The sequence below is a fragment of the Prionailurus viverrinus genome, chromosome A1 (genome assembly GCF_022837055.1).
Source record: "Prionailurus viverrinus isolate Anna chromosome A1, UM_Priviv_1.0, whole genome shotgun sequence".
Classification (NCBI taxonomy): Eukaryota; Metazoa; Chordata; class Mammalia; order Carnivora; family Felidae; genus Prionailurus; species Prionailurus viverrinus.
In genome coordinates, this window is record NC_062561.1 from 211,439,502 (window position 1) to 211,455,723 (window position 16,222).

The 16,222-nt window shown below is 41.5% G+C and overlaps 1 pseudogene; it reads right to left on the reverse strand.

The window, feature by feature from the left end:
• Positions 1 to 545: 545 nt before the first annotated feature.
• On the reverse strand, positions 546 to 1,666 carry LOC125168449 (L-lactate dehydrogenase B chain-like; annotated as a pseudogene).
• Between the last annotated feature and the right edge of the window lie 14,556 nt (positions 1,667 to 16,222).

Consider the following 16,222-nt stretch of genomic DNA (forward strand, 5'->3'; position numbering starts at 1 on the left):
TAATAAGATGTTAAGAAGTCACACAGACATCTTTATCTTCTACCTCAGTTCATTCCATAGGCAAAGCCCTTCTTCCCTTCGACAAATCCCCTACACTAATTATTTTGGAATATTCTCTCACCCCAACATAAATATGAGAGAAATTATAAAGATAAATTTCTCCATTGCTTTGGGTGTATTTTCCTTCATTGAAATGATTTAGAAATAATCTTTAATATACTCTCATGAATAATCCTTAATTCAAACTTCAATTGCTTCCAGTAGCAATTTCAACACTAACTTCAGCTTTTTCCAGGGGTACTTGTTTCAAGATAGCATCTTTCTTGGCAGCTATCCCACAGTTTGGGCTCTGTCTGACTCACCTCAAATTAACTAACCCCAAAGTGATGCCAACCTGCATGCATAGTTCCCTCTCCATCGTGCTTTTCTTTTTAAATTTTTTTGGGGATAGTTAATTTTATTTGTTCAAGGGCTCATATTGCAACCACTAAACCAAGCATGGCTTCAATGCTGTGAGCCCAGATTCACATATTTAGGAGGATAAAAGCAAACTGTGATCCATGTATATGGATGAAAAACTAAAAGCTCATGGTTAATCACATTGTAGTTTTAAATTTCTATGGCTTAGAAGCCAGAAGTCACAGGTCTTTTAGGTCTTTCTGGATGTCTCACAAAGTATTTGCACTTTTCTTGAGCTGAGCAACCTCATCATTTGTCAGCTTCTGCTTGATAACACTGGTTAATCCCCGAGCGTTCAGGATGCGTGAAAGGCTCAGGAAGACTTTCTTCTCAGTGCCATCCATTCCCTTCACCATGGCTGACACTGGATGAATCCTGGATAGATTTTTCAACATGGATTCAGTGAGATCAGCCACACTTAATCCAATAGCCCAGCTGGTATATCCTTTTTAGCTTGATGACTTTGTAGGCACCATCTTAAGCACTTCCTTCCCCAATTTTCACTGTCATTGTCTGTTGCCATGTCTGGATTCAGTTCCTGGAGAGAAATGCCTGCCCCATTCACGCCACTCTGCACAGCCACACTTGAGTCACCATGTTCTCCCAAAATCCATCCATGGAGCTGCTGGGATGAATGCCAAGTTTTTCAGCCATAAGGTAGAGAAATCTAGCAGAATCCAGATTACATCCTTTCCAATCACATGGTGGTTGGGTAGTCCATTTAGCTTCCAGGTAACATATGTAAGAATATCTACTGGGTTGGAGACCACAGCTCTGATACAATCAGGCCTGCACTTGACTATCTGAGAAATAATGAATTTGAAGACGTTAACATTCCTCTGCTCCAGGTTGAGCCGGCTCTCTCCCTCCTGCTGGCGGACTCCTGCAGTTACCACCACAATCTTAGAATTGGCGGTCATGGAGTAATCTTTATCTGCCACAATTTTAGGTGTCTGAAGAAATAAGCTCCCATGTTGCAGATCCATCCTTTCTCCTTTGAGTTTATTTTCCAAAACATCCACAAGGGCAAGTTCATCAGCCAGAGACTTTCCCAGAATGCTGATGGCACATGCTATACCAACTTGTCCAACACCCACTATAGTGATCTTATTGTTTGGGACAGTTGCCTCTTCTGTGACTGGTGCAATCAGTTTTTTCTTAAGAGTTGCCATTGTGCCCAGAGAGAAACGGCTGTAAGAGTCGCATGAAGGAGACAATGTCAGCTGTGTTGTGACTCTCCATAGAGTGTTTTTCTTATTCTTGATGGTGTCTATGGGATTATTGCTGTGGACCCTAAAACTGGGAGAGGAAGACTGGCACCTCTTCTGGTTTGCTGAACTTGAAGTTGGAATTATCCAGGGCCATTCATCTACCCTACACCTGTTCTACAACCCCATGAGATCTGGCTGCACTAAAACTGACCTGCCTTTTGGATGGAACATGTCTCTTCAAGGATCACTGAGCTCCTCCTAATCCACATGTTCTTCTAGGTGGTAGATCCCCCTTAGCCCTCCAACTCTTGTGCCCCACCCTGAGACACATGATTCCGTGGAATTCCAGAGCAGGGGCTTTCTTCCCAAACATATGTTCTGAAACAAAATACTGCTTACTTTTAAATCGCTATGTTAATATGGTAGGTGCCCATAGGAAGAGAAAGAATCATCTTAAATGTACGTCATTACTGGAATCAGAAGAGTGAATTTATTTTTGAATGTGCTGCTGAAAAAGAATTCAGCTTTACTGCATAACCTCCTAAAGAACTAATGCAAGTCATGATTACAAAAATCTTTCATGGCCTTTGTGTGTGTGTGTGTGTGTGTGTGTGTGTGTGTGGTTTTCTTTCCTTTTCTTTCTTTCTTTCTTTCTTTCTTTCTTTCTTTCATTTTAAAACTCATTCTCTATCTTTGTGCTACTGAGTTCAAGCACACTCCACTTAAGAGCTTGTTAATGTTCATCACAGTATCTGTGTTGAAGTTTGGGAGGTCCATGGAACTTAATTAGAAAGAAAGTTGGCTCTAATTTTGTCTTTTAGTACCATACCCCCACTTGAAAAAATAAAGACTGGCTGTTTGAAGACCCTTAAAAAACTATTCTTTAGTTTCCTCTTGATTTGTGTTTACTGCTCAAAGTTTTCCCAGGGGAGGGTGGGAGGCAACCATAGGACAGTTCAGGCGTTCTGTTCTACTCCTTTTCTATCGAAGGGCTCCAGATAACAGCCCCAAAGAAGGGAACACATCCAGGCCTCACAGCAGGATGTCAGTACTTTATAATAACCTCTCCCACAGCCTGAAGCTCCCAGCACTATTCACTTTGTACTAGTACCCTTGACCCAGCACAAAGGAAGACTTTGAAAGTCACTGGACCCCACATCCCTGCTGAGAACCCAGGACGCAGGATGCTACACAGCAGTCTTCAAAAAGCCCCCTAATTTTATTTCCATCTCTGATTTCTGGGCCAGAGTCTTCTGCTTGAACAAGGGGGAGAACAGCTGTGTAAATAAATACAGATAACTGCAATGAGCTGAATGCTTTCCCCCAACTGCCTGCTAAGCTCATATAGGCTCTCAGCTGATTGTGTAGATGGATAAAGACATGGGCCAATAGTGCTGCAATATATGATATTCTTCAGGGAGGAAAGTGGTATTAAGCACCCTGTATAAAATAGGGCTGCTGGGCTGCTGGGTAACCAGAAACAGTTAACTGAATCCTCTTACACTAGTTAGGAACCTTCAAAAAGCCTGTTTTCCTAACACCTATCAATCATCCGTCCAGCAAACATTTATCGAGTATCTACTACATACAAAGCATGTTTCTAAGTGTTTATGGGATCACTTGGAAAACCTCAGGGAGGTCTGTCTGTGCCTTTAGGCATGTGGATCAGAGCAAAGGGATAAGTAGTGATTGAAAGTACAGTTTCTGAAGTCAACTGTCTTCAGAATGAAGTCAACATTCCCTACTAGCTGTGTGGCCTAGGGCAAGTTGCAAACCCTTTCTGAACTTCAGGTTCTTCACCTCTAACATTTGTTTCCTCATGTGCTGCACAGAGTCTGCCACATAGCAAACTTCCAGTGTAAAGATCAGCTGCCTTATAGGGCATCAATTAAGCCGATGCAGAAAACAAAACCCACCCCAAATTCAGTAGCACAGCATGGTAGAGGTTATTTCTCTGTCCAGAGCTGGGAGGTGCAGGGCTGTAAGGGTATTTCTATCACTTTCAACATGTAGCTTCATCTCCAAGACCAAGATGGTTGCTCTGGCTCTTACCACATCCCTGCCAGCAAGAGAAGGAGAAGGTCAGAGGAGAGTATGCTTATTGCTTTTAAAGGTATAACCCAGAAGTGGCACATACTATTTTTTGTTACATTCCATTTGCCAGAACTTAGTCATGTGATTGTGTCAAGCTGCATTAGAAGGGTGGGAACTGTGGTGTCTAGCTGGCCATGTGTTTAGCTAAAACTCATAACTTCTGTTGTGTGAGATGGTGGGCCACAAACCATCCCAGCCACAGCTATCATTATGACCTACTCACAGGGCTCATGACAGTCACTGCTGGAGGAGCCTTGGAAGATCATGGGAGGTAGACTCCTGGACACAGGGGTAAGAAGAAGAAGAAGAAAAAAAACCATTCCAATGGAGGGATAGAGAGCTCAGAGACATCAAAGAGGGGATTTGTTTACAGTATATTGAGAAGTCTGGATTATCTGGGGTGTAGTGTGCAATAACAGAGCTGTGTGGGAAGCAAGGCCAGAGCATAGGTTAGCAGTAGCTCATGAAGGGCCTGAGACATTTGTACTGTATTTTTCCAGTCAGGGAAGAGATAGTACAGATTTCCTTAGTAAGGGAGGGAAAATTAGGCAATGTACTTTAAGAACGTATGTGACAGCAATGAATAGGCAGGAGGTGAATGACCAATTGGAGAAGTCATTTAAATAAACCAGGGATAAGATTTTGAGGGCCTGAACCGGGCTAAAGTGGTGGTGAGATTGCTAAAAGAGTCAGATGGGAGGCACCTTTGGAAATAGAATTGACAGGATATGGGAACCCACTGAATATGGGTGTGAAGAAAATGGGTCAAGAATGACCCCAAGTTCTCAGCCTTTGTTTTTGTCAGGACAGTGATGCCATTAAAAAGGACAGGGAAGGGGTGCCTTGGTGGCTCAGTCAATTGAGTGTCTGACTCTGGATTTCAGCTTAGGTCATGATCTCACGGTTCATAAGTTTGAGCCCCACATCCGGCTTTGTGCTGACTGTGCAGAGCCTGCTTGGGATTCTCTTTCTCCCCCTCTCTGTCCCTCCCCTCCTAAAAATAAATAAATAAACATTAAAAAAAAAAAAAAAAAAAGGACAGGAAAGCCAGGAAGAGGGGAGAGAAAAGCTAGGACAGGGTAATGTCTTGTGAGCCAGTGAAGGAGAGAGAACATGGTACCCATATATTTAAATTTATTTTTTATTTTTTTGGATAATTCTTTAATGTCTGCTCACCTCCACTAGACTGTAAACTCATCTATAGCTGCATAACAAACCATCTCAAACTTTGTGGCATGAAACAAGCAAAAAAGGTCATTTATTACTATCTTTCATGGGTCTGAGGGTTGACTAGACTTAGCTAGGTGATTATCACTCAGGATCTCTCATTCAGTTGAAGCCAGACAAGGGGAGGAGGTGGAATCATCTCAAACACTCACATGTTTGGTATTAGATAGTGGCTATCAGCTGAGACTTCAGCTGGGACTATTGGCCTGGGTTTCTTCACAGCACAGTGAATGGGGTCTAAGAACACATGTCCTAGAGAAAGCCAAGGAGAAGCTGTATTACTGTTTATCACTGAGTCACTCAGAACATTTCTACTGTATTCAGTTCATTAGAAGTGAGTTACTAAGGGGGCACCTGGGTGGCTCAGTCGATTGGGCGGCTGACTTCGGCTTAGGTCACGATCTCGCAGTCCATGATTTCGAGCCCCACATCAGGCTCTGTGCTAACAGCTCAGAGCCTAGAGCCTGCTTTGGATTCTGTGTCTCCCTCTCTCTCTGTCCCTCCCTCACTTGTGCTCTGTCTTGCTCTCTGAAAAATAAATAAATGTTAAAAAAATTTTTTAAAAAAGAAGTGAGTTACTAAGGCTAATCATATTTCAGGGCTTGATGGGAGGAATGTGCAAAAATTTGTGGACATGTTTTAAGCTACCACATTCTGTGAGGACAGGGCCTTAATCCTGCCATTTTTTAAACCACTGTATCACTAATGCTTAGGAAAAAGTAGTGTGTGGTGTGGTCAGTGAAAGTTTGTTGAACAAGTGAATGAAGAGAAAAATCAACATGTTTCAGTACCACAGATTATTCATGATAAAGACTAGGGAATATTGACTTTTATTGTTTGTTACTAGCTGGCCACCTGTATGGCCACCATGTCTATGTGGGCAACTCAATTTTCAGCGGCCGTTACTAACACTACTGGGGGAGTGAGGACATTACAATCCCCTTCTTATAGGGCTATTGGCTCCTGAGTATGGCACAAGTGGATCTGAGAGCTGTTAAAAGATAAACTGAGGCATATTAATAATTTTAAGAGTTTATCTTAAAACTCTGCAAAAATCTGCTTGAATGGGCAACATCCAATCTGGCAGATAGAAAGGAGTTCCAAGGAGCTGTACAAAATGAAAGACTTTTAAGGGCAGAAGGGAGCAGGAAGAAAGAAGTTATATGAAGCACAAAAGCGGGTTGTTTATTGCAAAGTGACTTTCCTTTAGGGTTCAGCAGGGTGCCTTCAGGCAGATTACCTACCTGGTGGCTCATCAGGTGATTCCTGACTGAGTTAAGATTCTACTTCTCAGAGAGCTCAAACTGTAATTCTCAGTTTGGTGACATGGGGCTTAGTGTAAGCTACTCCAGTCTGGTTTCTAAGTCAGACCCGGTCTCACCCTAAACCCGCTCTGGTTCCTAAGTTGGACCCCGCTTGACTCAGACCAGTTTCTAAGTCGGATCCAGTCTGACTCCGGCCAGTTTCCCACCTAGCCCACCTCCAGAGGTAGTGAGGAAGCAGCCAACCCAAGGGGCTCCACCGGTACCTAGGTTTGGTTGCTCTGCTGCTCCAGAGGACCATTAGGGTCTCCTCGGTTCCCTCTTCTGATACCAAAACTGTTAGAAGATAAACTGAGGCATATTAAAAATTTTAAGAGGTTGAGCAAAAATTGATTTGAATTGGGCAGCATCCAATCCATCAAATAGAAAGGAACTTCAAGGAGCAGTACAAAATGAAAAACTCTTATAGGCAGAAGGGAGCAGGAACAAGGGAGTTACCTGAGGCAAAAAGCGGGTTGGTTATTGCAAAGTTATTTTCCTTTAGGGAACAGCAGGGTTCTGTCAGGCAGATTACCTAACTGGTGCTGGTCAGGTGATTCCTGATTGAGTTAAATTGCATTCTGGGAGAGCCCAAGCTGTAATCAAGTTAAGTCTCAGTTTGGTGACATGGGGCTTAGCATAAGCTATTCCACTTTGGGCCTATTGTCTTGTTTTTAACAGAGACAATACCTGAACCAAATGCCTACATCCTGCAAGGAACTATTTTCTGCTTTTACCCAAACATAAAAGGTGAGTGTAACAGTTTTTTTTTTTTCCTGATGCATTAACAAATTACCACAAATTTAGTGGCTTAAAACAACACTCATTTGTTAGCTCATAGTTCTATAGGCAAGAAGTCTTGGGTGCTCTGCTTAGGGTCTTGTAAATCTCAAATCAAGGTGTTGGTCAGACTTCATTCTCATCTAGAGCTTAGGGTCCTCCTTCAAACTCATGTGGTCATGGAAAAATCCATCTCCTTGTGGTTATAATATTGTGGTCTGTTTCCTTGCTGGCCGTCAGCTAAGGGTCACTTTCAGAGATGAGACTGCATTTCTTGCCATGTAACCCCCTCCATCTTCAAAGCCAGCAATGGAGAATTTCTCTCTCATTGAATCCCTCTCTTAGGCTTCAAATCTCTCTCACATTCTGTCTCTGATCTCTAGATCCAGATTTAAAGGGCTAGTGTAATTAGGTCAGGCTCACCTGGATAATCTCCCATTTTAAGGTCAATTGATTTGGGGACTTCATTACATCTGAAATTAATATTCGAATAACTAGGAGTTCACAGTATTAGTGTCTGAATAACTGGGAGGTATGTGTACAGCAGGGGCTAGGAATCTTGGAGGCTATTTTAGAAGTCTGCTAACACAATGGGAAATTCCCCAAATATAGGAAGGTATACAGACAGTTCCAGTATTGGAAATAAAAAATGATGCAAATGTTTACCACAGGAAGAAAGAGGACAAATGAAGATATAGGAAAACTGAAAGGTAAGCATCTGAGATTGAAGTTATCAATTCTACTGAGGAACTACAAATGGACAAAGGAGTGAGGAGCAGTGTTGAAAGCCTGGCTGAAGTTGGCTGGGTGCAGAAAACGGCAATCGAGGCCCTTGATGTTCTTAATTAGTTTCTTAAGCAATCAGCTGCAGCAATGAGTATAAAAAGATGAAGCTGGAGAAATTGAATGGCGATGTTTGCATAGTATGAGGATTGGCAAGGCGAACGGCATTGATCATGGAAGTGAAGGATCAAGGTAGGAGCACTGTTCCAGGAAAAGAAGCTGGAGGTCTGAATTCTCCTTATCTGTAAGGTGTGGGTTGTGCAGTGGATAACGTCCAACTGTCGGTACTGTAGCATCTGGATTCTATGTTGTGGCCACAGGGTCCTGCTGAGTGAGAGAGAAGACAAGGAAATAATGCTAGTACAGATGAAGAATAGAGATTAGAAATCATGATGAGGACGAAGATTAGGTGCGTTCGGATTTGATGCAATCAGAGAGTGTAAGAGGATGAGGTAAAAAGTTGATTTTATGCTACTTCCCATGTAATTTAAAATTTTTATGGCGATATACTTCCTTCCCCCCACTCCTTTCTTTGGTCTATTATTGTAATAGGTTTTACTTCTCAGTAAGGTATAATCCTCACAGTACTTTTTTGTTTGTGTGTTTGTATTAAAGGTCAATAATCATTTAAACACTTTAACAAATGAAAAATAAGTGTCTTTTATAGTTATCTGTATATTTACATTTATGGTACTAGTCATTATTTTATGTAGGTTTAAATTTCGATATATTATTGTCTTTCACCTTGAAGCACTTTTAAACATAGCTTATGGCAATGAATTCTCTCAGTTTTTGTTGTCTGAAAGTATCTTTATTTCAACCTCATTTCTGAAGGATTTTTTAAAAATCTTTTTTAAAAATTTCTTTTAATGTTTTTTTTGAGGGAGAGGGAGACAGACAGAGTATGAGTGGGGGTGGGGCAGAGAGAGAGGGAGACCCAGAATGTGAAGCAGGCTCCAGGCTCTGAGCTGTCAGCACAGAGCCCGAAGTAGGGCTCAAACTCACAAACTGCGAGATCATGACTTGAGCTGGAGTCGGACGCTTAACCAACTGAGCCACCCAGGCACCCCTGAAGGATTTTTTAAAAAAATATAGAATTCTAGACTGGTTCCCCCATCCCACCCACCACCCTCTTTAAACCTTCAAAAATGTTGGTCCATTTTGTTCTGTGAAATGAGAGATAAGTGATAATTTTTGATGAGAAATAAGTGATAATTTTTTTTTTTTAATTTTTTTTTTCAATGTTTATTTTTGGGACAGAGAGAGACAGAGCATGAACGGGGGAGGGGCAGAGAGAGAGGGAGACACAGAATCGGAAACAGGCTCCAGGCTCTGAGTCATCAGCCCAGAGCCCGACGCGGGGCTCGAACTCCCGGACCGCGAGATCGTGACCTGGCTGAAGTCAGACGCTCAACCGACTGCGCCACCCAGGCGCCCCAATAAGTGATAATTTTTATTTCCTTGTGTATAATGGGGATTTCCTCTTCTGCTGCTGCTTCTATAATCTTTCTCTCCATTGATTTTTAGCAGTTTTATTAGATGTGCCTTGGCATGGTTTTCTTTTTGTTTATTCTTTTGGGATGTGTTGGGTGTCTGGGATGTGTGAGTTTATATTTTTTATCAAAATTCATCATAATTTCATCAAAATATAATTTCATCAAAATTTATATATTTCATCAAAATATTTTTCATCAAAATTGTGTGAGTTTATATTTTTCAACATTTTGATCATTATGTCTTTAAATATTTCTTCCATATTCTCTCCAGGACTCAAGTTACACATATATTAGACTATTATTGATATTGTGCTGCATATCCCTGATGCTCTAATAATATTTTTAAGCCCCTCTTAACTTGTGCTTTAGTTTGGGTAGTTTCTATTGCTCTGTTTTCAAGTTTGCTGGTCTTTTCTTCTGTAGTGTTCATCAGTTACTGATCTCTTCCAGTAAATTTTTCATTTTGGATATTGTAGTTTTCATCTGTAGAAGTTCCATTTGTTTCTTTTTTATATCTTCCATTTCTCTAATCATTATGTTCATGCTTTTCTCTAAATCCTTGAGCATATTTGTGATATTTTAAGCAGTTGTTTTAAATCCATCATCCATGAATTCCATAATTTCTGTCATTTTGGGGGGTATATTTCTATGGGTAATTTTTCTCCTAATTATGGGTCACATTTCCTTGTTTCTTTAAATATTTAGTGGGTTTTTTTTAGTTTATTTATTTAATTTGAGAGAGAGAGAGATCACATGTGTGTGCACACAAGCAGTGGAAGGACAGAGAGAGAGGGAGAGAGAGAGAATCCCAAACAGACTCCATGCTGTGCTGTCTGCTGTCAGTGTGGAGCCCTATGTGGGGCACAAACCCATGAATGGTGAGATCATGACTTGAGCCACCCAGCTGAAACCAGCAGTCAGATGCTTAACCTACTGAGCCACCCAGGCACCCCTAGTGTTTTTAACTGGATGCTGGATAGTGCATTTAAGTGTCTGGATCTTTTTATCTTTCTTTACTGGAAGAGTGGATGGATTTGCTCTGTCATGCAGTTAACTTACAGAGTAGTTTCATCATTCTGAGGCTAGTTTTTAAGCTTTTGTTAGGGACAAGTATAGAGTAACTTTTTTTTTTTTTTTTCTAGGATTAGTTTGGCCCTAATTCTATGCCCTGCCCTTTATTGGGTCTTCAGTGGGGAAAAACAAAGAAACAAACAAACAAACAAAAACAAACTCAGGTATTCAGTAAAGTTTCTGTTTTTCTTTGATTGGTCTCATGCAGTATTACCCTGTGCATGCACAAGGTTGGTATTCAGCCAAATACTCAAAGAGACCCCTACATAGATTTCTAAAGCTCTATCTCTGCACAGTTCTGTCTTCATTGCCCTGCAAATTTCAGCCACCTTATCTTATGTAAACTTCATTGAAGATCTCTTCCACTCAGTGAGACCACTGTGCTCTGCTTGCTTTCTGCTTTCATGGCCTGGAGTCTGGTAAATGCCTTCAGAGAAAAATGTTATAGGGGTCATTATCAGAATAATTTCATTTGTTTCCCTTCTCTGGGGAGTTACAGTTTTCTTGTTTATTATTATTTTTTAATGATTATTTATTTTTTGAGAGAGAGAGCATGAGCAGGGGAGGGGCAGAGAGAGAGAGGGAGACACAGATTCCGAAGCAGGCTCCAGTCTCTGAGCTGTCAGCACGGAGCCCTATTCAGGGCTCGAACTCACGAACCATGAGGTCATGACCAGAGCTGAAGTCAGATGCTCAACCAACTGAGCCACCCAGGCATCCCTGTATGTATACATTTAATATAGGTTCAACGTCTTTGGTCTTATACCTTTAAGGTTAGCTACCGTGAGATCATGACCTGAGCTGAAGTTGGACACTCAACCGAGTGAGCCACCCAGGTGCCCCAAGAGTTACAGTTTTCTGATGCTAGTTGTCCACGGTCTAAAAACAATTGTTTCATGCCTATTTCTCAGAGAAGAAAATGAGCAAGGCACTCTTGTGTCTACCTCTGACCTTGCTGGCCTCTTCCATAATACCCCTTGTGCAATCATGTGAAATTCTGAGTACAGGGGCTGGATGAGTTCACGGAGTTAAGAGATCTGAAATGTGTGCTGGGTTCCTACTCTCAGATTAAAAATGCAGCTTAGAATAAGGAGACTTCAGCATTTCTCGTTCAGAGCGCTTCTGGGGAAATTCTTTATGAACTCACTAAGGTAGGTGTTCGGGAGGTTGGTAACATGAGGCAAATAGCTCCTGTCTCCCTCCTTTAGGTCCTTCCTAAGTTGGAAAACTCTCCCTGATAAAGGCAAGAACTGAGCTAGAGCTTGGGGAACAGGCTTGGAGGAGGTGGGAGCAGGGTGCAGGCACCAAGGTGGCTCAGCCTCTCTGGCTTTCGCTTTTTCTAAGGTATCCCCTCTTTTCCTTTTCTTACCCCCTACCCCCACCAAATTCTGGTGTTGTGGTTGCTATTTTCTGAAGAGCACTACTTTAAAATAACTTTTATTGTGTCATAAAATAAACAAGACAAACAAGAGAAATATTTATTCATTGTTGAACACCTAAAAATTACTGAGTATCCTTAGAAAACTATCTTAGATGGTATTTCCTTTTAATGAAATAGGTAGTTGGAATAGCTGGAATAATATAATGCATCAAGTTGTGTGTCCAATTTTTAAAGCCTAGTATTATGAACATTTTTCTAAAAATTTTAGCTCTGCTTTTACTTGTTGTGTTAGCTTGGATAGTTACTTAGTCTCGGTAAACCTCAGTATCCTCATCTGTAAAATGGAGATAATAGTAGTACCTCCTTCACAAGATTGCTGTCAGGACTAAATAAGATAGTATACATCCCACTCTTAGCTAGTGCCTGACTTATGGTAAGCACTCATTAGCTGTTAGCTAATACTTTTTCACGTCATGAATGAGTTCATTATATCATCAAAGTATGACTTTTCAATGAGTGTGTATTATGTCATTGTATAACTGTATCGTGACTTATTCAACTGTTGCCCTATTTTGGACATTCATACTTGGTAAGATTTTTGCGTTATAAGTAATTTTGTGATGAAAGTCCCTTGAATATAAACCTGTCTCCCTTTCATGTGAAGGTAAATCCCTGGAAGTGGAAGGAATAGATGGGGAAAAGGAACGGAACATTAGTGGAGGTAGAGTTTCCTTCATCGATCTCAGCTCAGACTCCTCACATAAGGCCTCTGAGAAAGGAGAGAAGCAGCTTGGAGCTGGCTTCTAGAGGAGCTTGGGCTAAAGGAGAGAGGAAGACCCTTTGGGACATTTATGCCTTCCCTCCTTTTTGTTTCAAATTCTCAGAGGGTTGGGACTCACTGAACTGGGAAGACCTGAGGTCTATGTCCACAGCTCACTGGCCAAGTATGTGACATTGGGAAAGTCACTCAATTTTCCTGGGCTTCCTCTTGGATAAAATGAGGAATTGGACTCCACTTCTAAAGTTCCTTTAAATGCTAGCATCCTTCAATCTAAGACTCTGACAACCTCATATCTAATATCAACAGACTCCACTTCTTACTTCAAGTGGAGAATTTAGTTCGTGCAATCTTTGGTTAATACGTGTTTTCCAGAAGCATTTATCCCACATCTACCATTCATCCATCACAGAGGTGAATGGTCTCCAGTCTTCGAGGAACTCCCAATCTAGTAGGGAAATAGGACAATTATATTGACACACCACGACAAGTTCTATAATAGAGGCTATTGCTGAATCCCATGGAAGGACAGAAGGAGGAGATATCTGTTATGTTTTTAATGGTGCTGAGTGTGTGGGTCAGATTAGGAGTGAATCACCCAGGAAAACAGGCAAGCTGTCTCCAATCTCTTTTATGTATGAGCCTGATTCTGAGTATCAGTGAAAGCTCTCTTGATATGAGATTATTATCTTAAAACATCTCCATAAAGCGAATATTGCCAAGAAATTCCAAGATGAGAGAAGGGAAGTTGACCACAAAAATGAACAAGACATTGTCTTTACCTCCTAAATAGGGATGGGAAAAGGCGGCTATGGAAGTGGTCAGTATGGAAAGTTAAGTATGGAAATAATAATAATAAGTTATTGACAGAGCAATTTTATTCCTGAGAGATCTGGGGTGTTCTTTCTGGCTTGTTGAAAACAATGTTGGCTTTGGAGTTAGAGTGGACAGGTAGCTTCAGGATCTAGGATAGGTTGCCTGATAGCTGTATCAGTAAACAGACCCAGGAACACTTACCTGGAGATAATGCCCCTAGAGCTGGGGTATGTATCAGATACTGAAGAAGATGCTCCTTTCTCCCTTCCTCTGGTCACCAATCTTTTAGTCTTTGTTTACATATCTTAAAGGTGTGAATAGTATTTTCCCCTGAAGGAATATTGATGAAGTAGTGAGTATGAGGGCATTTGGCACATGTTAGAGCATTACTGTGGTTCTGGAAGGAGGATATGAACTAGAGTCTTGAAGAACGGACTTATCCAGTAGATTTTTTAAGGAAGATTTTGGCATTCACCAGGGAGTTGTGCTCATCGGCAGAAGGGCACCATCCAGGAGCAGTTGCTGGCACGGGGCCTAATGCTGTGTGGCAGTGGTGAAAGCTCTCACAGGAGAGGGAAATGGAGCAAAGGGGAAGGAGGACAGGGCCAGCTGACCACATCAGTCCGACTTGGCCAAAGTGCCAGTAGGGAAGGGGTACTTAGGCAGGGTAGGGTCTGGGGGTGGGGTGACTTCTTCTGAAGTGCTAGTCATCTAGCACTATGGGGAATGTGACCAATAGTGGTTAGCACCCCTCCATCTCTGTGCCTCCTTGTTGTGTTCCAAAGGGGAAAGCTACGATGAAAGGACTTAAAAAAAAAGGGGGGGGGGCAGGGCAAGGGAAAGATAAACCAAGCAGGGGTTGCCAGGACAATAGTGAACAGACATCTGGGTTGAGTGTTTGGGGTTGTGCAGTGAAGGAGAAATGCCCTGAGAAGTGCTGGGCTTTGTTTCAGAATTCAGACATAATGGCAAAGGCCAATGAGATCCTCTCCACCAACCCCCCTCCATCCCACCTCCCCCCCCCCCCCCAAAGTCCACCCAGACAGAGAGGGGGAGAGATAGAGAGGCGGGAGATTTATTTTGATGTAGAGAGATCTGAAAGCAATCCAGAAGGGAATGGAAGTGAGCTCAGAGAAGGGAAAATGTAGGATATCCTAGGGCACTTTCACAAGGCACCAGGACAGGAGAGAGAATCCACAAAGCAGTGCGGTGACTGTTATCTCCATATGTACGGAATGCCCGCTCTGTGCCTGCAGTAGAAATCGGCGGCTTTTTTTTTTTAACAGAATAGCATTTGCCGGATTTGGGATGTGTTATCTCAGAATGTGTTTCCTATGCCTGCTCCCTTGTCTCCCAGCATGCTCTGTCCAGCGTAGTGAAGGTGCCTGGTTAGATCACTGGGTAAGGCATGCACTATCTCTCATGCAAGCACAATCACAACATAGCTAGCAGTTAAAAACATGGACTCTGGTGCTACACTCTCTGGATTTGTAATCCAGTTCTACCATTTGGGCGAGAACTTAACCTTCCTGGGACTCAGTTTCCTCATTTGTAAAATGGGATAACAGTAGTATCAGCTGTGGACTGTTAGAGGGTTAGACAGGTTACACATGTGAGGCACTGAGGAGACTGCTTGGCACGTGGTAAGAACTATGAAGTGTTGGCCATCATTATTATAAAATACCTGGTGCTTAGAAGGCATTCGGACAATGTTAAGTGCTGTCAGAAAAATCATCGTATCAAAAGTTCCTGAATCCCTATGTATCCATTATGCTACGTTTTATGCTTATTTATGGTGCTCAACTGAAGACATGTTTTTCGCCTGGTAACTTACTTTCTGGGGTGGATGCACTGATTTGGACACAAAGAATTGAAGAATAAAATGAGAAATCAGGCACAAAAAATAATGCATCAAAAAATAAAGGTGTGGGTCACCCAGGTGGCTCAGTCAGTTGTGTTTGACTTGATTTTGGCTCAAGTTATGATCTCATGGTTCATGGAATTGAGCCCCCCATCAGGCTCCCTGCTGATAGTATGAAGCCTGCTTGGGATTTTCTCTCCTCTTCTCTTCTTCCCCTACCCCCCACCCAATCAATCAATCAATCAATCAATAAAATTAAATAAAAAAAAAGATGTGAGCATAAAAAGCCAACCAAAATTTGTGCTTACTATCTTAACAGAGCAATCTCATTTCTTATTGGTAGGGTTTTAAGATTGGTTGATAAGTCGTGGTGCCTGTGTGGCTCAGTTGGTTAAGCATCTTACTTTGGCTCAGGTCATGATGTCATGGTTTGTGAGTTCAAGTCCTGCATCAGGTGAGCTCGAGCCCCACTTCTTTCTCTCTCTTTCTCTCTGCCTCTCACTCACTTGCACCCTTTCTCTCACAAATAAAATAAAAATAAAATAAAATAAAATAGGTTGATATGTCAATTTGCAGCTGTTAAATAGTCATATGCCTACATGTAAGGAGGTCTCTATTGGGATATCACAGAAATCATTCTTATCCTGGTGAATCGTTTTCCATAATAATAGCTTATTCTTATAATAAATTATAAAATATTTAATGTTAAAGTTATATGTTATAATAAATATCATATTTATAGCAATATTTTATTTTTATAATAAAATGTTGAGAGAATACCAGCTATGATGTCATTTAGTTATCTCAAGGATCCTGTGATACAAAATATTTATTATTATTCCCATTTGACAGATGAGAAGGTTGAAATTGCTCAAGTCCACATAGTTAATGAAGGGTACAGCTGGTATTTAAACCTAGAACCTAGAACCATTTGAATTCAAATCTATATTCTAAATGACAAAGA